The sequence below is a fragment of the Asparagus officinalis genome, chromosome 1 (genome assembly GCF_001876935.1).
Source record: "Asparagus officinalis chromosome 1, Aspof.V1, whole genome shotgun sequence".
NCBI classification, from domain to species: Eukaryota; Viridiplantae; Streptophyta; class Magnoliopsida; order Asparagales; family Asparagaceae; genus Asparagus; species Asparagus officinalis.
This window is the reverse complement of record NC_033794.1, coordinates 52,673,951-52,682,142: the sequence shown is the minus strand read 5'-3', so window position 1 is coordinate 52,682,142 and position 8,192 is coordinate 52,673,951.

Here is an 8,192-nt window from a genome sequence, read left to right as displayed (position 1 = left end):
ATTCAAGTTGAAGATACAAGTTCAAGCTTCATCCACATGTATACCAAGATAGAGCTTTGTTGAAGATCACAAGCTTGGGTATAATTAGTTTAGGAGTTTATATTATGCGTGTTAAGTACTTTAAGCTCAATTATATATACACACACATTTTATTGATTTCTCTGTATATATATGTAGTTATATATACACACACTTTAATTGTGGTTTCTATGTATATATATAGTTATATATATACATATATATTTTGGTTTGATAGTTTTCAAGTTTTAATATGAAACAATTGAATACAATTGAAAATACATTTCTTGTTTCATACTTAATTGAATACAATTGAAAATACATTTCTTGTTTCATACTTATATGCATATATATAATTTCATCAATATCTATTTTATTTAGTTCAATGAAATCATATTTATTGTTTTTGAAAAATTTGCAAAATATGCAATTTTATGAAAATATTGTATTCTTAGTTTTTGGACTTAACAATAATCATATACATCTTTTATTAAGTCTACAAAATCATGTTTCAAAACATGGTTAAGCTAAAATGTCAAAACTCATGTGTTTACATTTTCATGCTTTGGACTATTTTGCAAAATAATGATATTTTTTATTTGAGAGATCCTTTTTGAAAACCAGTTTTTATAGTATGTTTATTATCATGTTTACAATTATTTTCCAAAGTTTTATATTTTTCTGATTTTATTTACTATTTTTAAAAGAGGTTTGAAAATCAGATTTCTGTTTAAAATAGACAGTGTGCATGTCTTGAGTCGACTCATGAACAGTGTTGAGTCGACTCATAAACTGTTGTGTAGTTTACATTTTGTTTCTGACGATTTGACTCATAATATCATGAGTCGACCCATCAGGTTGAGTCGACTCATGCCTGTCATAAGTCGACTCACAAACTGTGCTGGAAAGTGTGTTTTGTTTCTGCTGTGTCGACCCATGACTTCATGAGTTGACCCATGCATGATGAGCCGACTCATGAATTTTATGAGTCGACCCATAAGTTGATTTTTAGCCTGTAACGGCTACTTATGAGTCGACTCATGAACAGTACTGAGTCGACTCATAACACTGTAACAGATATATTTCCAGACTGTACTATTTTTAGTTTTTTGGTCTTTTTGCCTTGTTTTCTCTTGGCTTTGGGGTTCCTATAAATACCCCCACATATCCTTAGTTCTAAGAAAACTGAAGAGGAATGTTTTAAAACAAGTTTAAAAGAGTTTTAACAAGGGTTTAAGTTTGGTTTAAAGTTTGTTTGGTTTTTGAAGATTGTTTCAAAGGTGGAGAAAATCATCTACATTGTTTGAGCTTCATTTTAATCCATCTCTCCATCTTGTTTCGTTAGAGAAGAATTTCTAAACTCAATACTAGCTTTATATTAATTATTTGTTGTTTATCATTTTTATCAAGCTAGGATTTAGATTGAGTTTATGATTGATTTTCTCATTGCTTACAAACACAACCATTGAGCTTATTGTATTTGCATACATTGTATAATTAGGTTGTGGGGAGTTGTAACAATTGAGAGTGAGCTTACATTATGTTCTCATCCATATTAGAGAACAATCATATATTGTATTGTGCTTATTGTGAGATTCACTTTGTATTACACTAGTACACCTAGAAGAGTGTGTGGTAAGAGACGGGGTCGCTTCCAAGAGGAGTGACATCGGTTGACGAACCTAGGGAGAGGTTGTATCCGAGTACCTGAGGAAGGACACGGACCAGAGACCAACACTTAGAGAGTATGGAGTGTAGTTACATTATGAGATTGTGATCGTTGATCGGTGAACGTTAAAAACCGATATTGTGTGGTGTAAACGTTATTCGGGTGAGCGTAGAAAACCTGGTTGTAATAGTGGAGATCTCCTTAAGGTAAGGAGCAGAGACGTAGGTCGTGGGGACCGAACTCCATGAACATATCGTTTGTTTGTGATTACATTGGCGCACTTATTTTTATGTTCATATCTTATATCGCCTTTGTATATTGATTGTTGCTTATATTGCCCACTATCTAGTTTAGATTGTTTACCCTTTTATTAGTTTGTATATCCTCGCATATAACTCATAGTATATCTCATTGCTAGGATATTTCTTTTTGTTCATATTGCATATTCTTGCTCACATCATATTGTATATTTATCTTGCAAGAAGAATATATTAATAAGTTTTAATTGGTATAAAATTGAATTAGATTAGCATAAGACCCTAATCAACCCCCTCTAGGGTCCAACACTTCTCACCGATGAAATCATGAATGCCACTTGTGAAAGATTCAAGATGCCTCATGTGGAGAAGTACAAGGGTGACGGAGATTTGGCTAAGCACGTTAAGAATTACTATAACATAATGACCATATTGCAAGCATCAAAGCCAAGTGTAGGCATTAAAAAATGCCAAAATTCGAAAGGTGAAAAGAAGGGCCAGGGAAACAAACCCATTTTCAATCAGAAATGAGGTTCGTTGTTTAGAAAAGATCAACCTCGAGAACGAGAGTCGCCATGCAGCGGAACTCAATATTGAAAGATAAAGTTCATTATTGAATAAAATGGATCTACGAGACTCGGAGTTCGTCATTGGATACGAGGTTCGAGGTTCGCTAGTGGATATGGAATTCGGAGATCGTTATTGGATACGAGGTTCGAAGTTCACTAATGGATATAGGGTTCGAAGCTCGTCGTTGGACACGAGTTGAACTCTAACTGCCAAAGATGAAGCTCGTCATTGGATACGAGGTTCAAAGCTCGTCATTAGATATGAGGTTCGGAGTTCATCACTGAAGGTGAAGTCCGTCAATAAAACCAAAGCTTGTCATCAGATTTAAAGCTCGTTAGTGAAGACGAAGCTCACAAGGCTCGCCATGCAGCAAGGCTCGGCATCAAAGACGAGGCTCGCCACGCAGCAAGGCTTGACATCAAAGACGAGGCTCGCCATGCAATGAGGCTCGACATCAAGGACGAGGTTCGCCAACGCAGTGAAGTTCGTCACCCGCATTAAATCAGGCTGTAACGGTCATGAAGACTCAGTCAGCCACGTGGGCTAGATTCCAGGAGTCAGTTACGCCACGACTCCACAAGTTTAGCACATCAGTTACGCCCATGACTCCACGATTATGGCACGTCGGTTACGTGCTCAAACTCCTATAAATAGAGCACATCAGTTACGCCCATGACTCCACGATTATGGCACGTCGGTTACGTGCTCAAACTCCTATAAATAGCCATCGATGGCTACAGAGAAAGGGGTTGGCTATAAATAGCCATCGATGGCTACAGAGAAAGGGGTTGGTTGATTATCAATTAATTGGAGATTTTCAAGTTTGGACTTAGAGAAGCATCAGAGATCAAAGTTTCTACACGTCGATCCAGAGTACGAACTTCAATTCCAGCCAATTAACAAAGGTCAGAAGCTCTAGCGATCTTGGTTTGATCATCAACGGGAAGCAATCTCGACTCAAGCATCGAGAGAAGCATCCTTTTGCCACCAAGAACCCATGTTAAATAAGGAGAAGCTGAATTAATCTTCTCTTCCTCTGTAATCGAGAGAGAGTGTGAGTGATTGTAAGGGTTTCGTACCAAGTGATCAAACCCATTTCTTAAAACAAGAAAATCAATCCCAACATCAATTTTTCGACCCAACAGAAGATGGCGACCACAGTGGGAGCAGCTATTCTCTTCGACGAGATAGTGGTGGCGTAATCAGACAAGATTGTAGTGGGAATGGACGTCAAAACTCTGGTCATCGAATTTGACCAGTCCAAATACGAGGAGTACCTCTCCTCTGGTAAGTCTAGTCCCACAAAGGCACGAAAGTGTCGTCGAGTCTCGTATGAGACTTCAGCCCAAGTGGCTTCTGATGATTCAACTTGAGTTAGTCTCGAGGAAAAGTCCAAGCCCCTCAAAGAGGAGGCTCCAGAAACTAACCGTCAGGCTAAGAAATGGGTTGTTAAACAACCTAGCCGAATTTCGGCTTCTACCAGCCAAATTATGGCTTTGGATGACGAACCTCGCTCAGTTTTGACTGAAGCAAAGGTTTTCATTATTCCATTGTCGAGACACGCTCGACAATGTCAGTGTCAGAACCAAGCTCGTAGCAGGGCTCGAGCTTTGGTCTCGCTAGATGGCTTTCATTATCGACCGAAGGTTAATCAACCTAAGGTCAACAAGTCTGATGAGGGTCGGGTGAATGAGGAGCGTCCGAAAGACGGACATCATCCTCGTACCCTAGTAGACTCAGAACACGAACCTCATCCTCAAAAAGAGGTTCAACAAAATCAACAAATGGTTCATACTAAGGTTCATCAAGAAAATGAACCTCAAGTTAAGAACCGACTAAGAAGACGAACTCACCAAACTCGTTCTATCAACAAACCTCGTCGTGCAAATGACGAAGTTTGTCAACTTACCCAAGGTTGTCAACCTCTATCATTTAGAGGGTCTCGCTTGGGTAAATCTATGACAACAGAATTGACTGGGGGTTGTCCAGATGGTGACCTTCGGGATTATCTCACGCGCAAACGTAGCATGAATCAGTTGCAATCACATTGCTGCTGTGAGAAGCTCATATCTACGGTGCTTTCCCAATGTCCATGTGGGGAGTCAACGCATAAGTCTTCAGTCTTCGAATGATTGACTGAATTTCCAATGATCTCATCATCAAGAAGAAGACGCTTTTGTCCAAAGAAACAAGCACCCAAGAATCGCCACATTGAAGTGACGATCAACATGGCTAGCAAGGGTAAAACCAAAATCTCAGCTAATGATTCAGAGTCTTCTGATTTTGAAAGATCTCCCGGATTACGAGAAGCACTTATTGAAAGCCAGGGCGTTTACCAACATACTCGTTCTCGTACTGGGGCAATGATCCCATTAGACTACCGCAAACTAGCGGGTTTATCCGGTGGTGTCGGTGAAGAACCTGAAAATTCAGTCATTGCTACTTCTCAGCCCTCTAATACCGACCAAAGCGAGCAAGCAAGTGATCACATGACAGGAAAAGAGGAAGAACTCTCGTGGCAGCTGGAAGAGCAACAATCAACCATCCTGAAGCAGCAGGAGTCCATCAGTCGCCTGGAAGCGATGGTGGAGAGACTCCATGAGGAGAAGGAAAAGAAGAAGAAGAAGACTCATTCCCAAGCCTCAGGATCTAGGCGTAGAAGACCTTCACCTATTGATGAAGATCGCTATGATGAAGAGGATGAAGAAAGGGTTGTGAAGATTCATTCTGAATCGTCCGAAGCTGAATCTAATCCTCGTACGAAAGAATGAGATCAGAAGTGGGAGGATTTTCAGAAGCAGCTTGATGCACTGAAGCTTCAAGGAAATTTCAAAGAGTTGGGGTGTCAAGACCCTATCCAAGTGAATGGGATGCGATACCGTATCCTCCAAAATTCAAACCACTCAACTTAGTTCAATTCGATGGCAAGGGATCTCCTACCCAACACATTTATTATTTCCAAGCACAGACTGGTCATATAGTGGGTAATGACTCTATTATGACTCGACTTTTCATTAGTACTCTGAAGGGTGTAGCTTTTGAATGGTTTCGCAGACTCGAACCAGGGTCAATCCAGAGTTGGAGAGATTTAGAGAGGCTTTTCTTAGCCCAATTCTTCGACGATGACACTGAAGTGTCTATGGCTACATTATTGTCTGAGAAACAGAAGAAAACGGAGTCGGTCAGTGACTTCGTTAAGAGATTTATAAATCAATCGTTGCATTCACACGATCAAGTTTCTGAAGCTACTCTCATGGAAATGTACCGCAACAATCTTTCTATTAATATCTTGTCTAAGAAGGGTGCTGTTGAGGCCCATTCATGGAAAGATTTGGTTTGGTAAGGAGAGCAAGTGGAAAACATGCTCAAGAGGATAAGTGCTGAAGAACCTCAAGAATCCCAGCCTAAAAAGGGAGGTGGTAAAGGCAACTATAATACCCAGAAACAATCGAAGGGGAAAGACACCTTGGCTGTTAAGACAGCTCCATCTCCGAAATCCTCTACCAAACAGAAAGGGAATACATCCGACAATCGTTTTCAGAAAAAATATGATTTCAAAGATGAACATGTGGTTTTTATTCTTACATCTTTAATCAAGATGAATAAGATCAAGCTGCCAGAGGTGAAGCAGAACGCAGAAGTATCAAGGACTGATGATCCTAACTTTTGCATATACCATAGGATGGTGCATCATCCAACTAAAGCTTGTTACATCCTGAAAGACAAGATTCAAGCTTTATTACACGCAGGTGTGATGACCCTTCAAGCTGAGCAAAAGAAGGTATCTGCAAATATGGTTTCACTTCAATTTGGGGATTTCGCCGAAGTACAAATATATAAGATGGCGTGCAACCAATTCCTCAAGCGGAGGCGAGGGTGGTGAACTTCGACCCGTATCAGAAGAAAGAGAAGGGGATGGTCCCTTACACTACTCCTAAGGGTGAATTGATATGGGTTCATCCTAACTTATTAATGGATGAGCAGTGGACATCGGCAAACTCAAAGAAGCCTAGAGCCATGCGAAGAACTTGCAACGCCGTTTCAGCCATTCCAGATGAGGGGGTTGAAACTACGTCACTTAGCAGTTCTGAGGATGAACAGCCAGCCTTCGCTGCACAGCCTACACAGGTATCAGGAACCCGCGGAGGAAAAGAGTATTTGAAGAAATATTCTGAAACAACGGCTACACCACCCAGACCAGGGAAAGAAGTAGCGGAGCAAACTCAACCTAAGGAACTTCGTTACAACAAAGCACTTAGGAAAGATACGCCGGAGAGTTCAAAAGATCCTTTTTAGTTTGATGTGCTGGCTCAGCTAGCCAACATCCCAACAAGGATTACCTTGTTTGAGCTCCTACGTTTATCTCGATCAACGAGAGAAGCTCTCCGTGAAGTATTGGCGGATAACGAGGCTTTCTGTTAGCCCTTATGTTTTGATGATGTTCTTACAACCACCATTATCGGTACTAATGGCTTATTGAGTGTAAATGTAGTAAAATCATTTGTCAAGCTCGTTAGTGCCATTAATGGAGGATGGATGGAATATATGCTACAACGAAGATATCCAAAGGAGGAGGAGGCCAAGAGATGAAGCAACGTTATTTCAAGAACGACAAATTCGATCAAAAGCTTCATCCGATTCAAGCTATATCAAAGCTCAAGTATATTGCTCTCTATATGAGGATATTAGCTTTCTTTTGTTTTTCTCTCTAGTGCTAGAATGTAGGCAAAGAGTTACTGAGTTTACTTGAAGCTATTGGGAATCACACACACGTTTTTAGACTTGTGCTTTTAAGCGTTTTTCACAAAATACTATTTTTCACAAGTTTGAGTACCTATCTGCAAAATTCTTTTTCCAAGCAGTTTGTTTTTAGTATTAAAAACATTTTACAAAGTTTCAGAATTTTCAGAGGTCAAATAAATATTTTGCAAATATTTCAAGTTGGTCAAAAATCAGATTTCAGAAAATATCAGAAATCGGTCGACCGGTCCGGTCGACCGATCCGATGACCTTTCTTCACTATGTCTCCAGAGTGTTGTCGGTCGATCGATACGGTCGACCGAATTTCTCAACCCTTAATCGGTCGACCGTGCCGGTCGACCGATGAGTCTCTGGATGTTTTGTCAAAACTCCTTAGCTGCTGGCGGTCGACCGATTTTTTCGGTCGGTCGACCGAAGGTATTTTTCGGTCGACCGATATTTTCTTCGGTCAACCGATTTTTGCCTCTGTTCAGCCGCGACTTTTTTAAAACGGTCGTTTGCCTCGAACCCTGTGCTTTCACTTGTTAGTGATTGGCACAGTCTGTGATGAGGGTCTGAAGAAGAGATTATTATCTCATTTGGGTAGATTTGTTTTTGTTTTAAAATGATTTAAACTTTCCTATAAAATCCCCAGACCTCTTCTTCTTCCTCTAAGCCCTAACGTTTGAAAACCAGAGAGCTTTTTCTGTTTCCTGAGAAAATTTTCAAAACTCTGTTTTTCTTTCTGTTTCAAGTGTGTTTCACTTCCCAGCTTCAGTACTCTTCTCTTTGCTATAGGGGCTTGTGTAAAGAGAGGTTCTTGCTTGTTTTTTCTTCTGCTGCTGTGTGGTTGAGATCTGTGGAGATCTACTGTGAGGGAGTGTGATCTGTGAGATCAAACTGTGTAGTGAGAGAGAGATCTTGTGGGATCGCTGTGT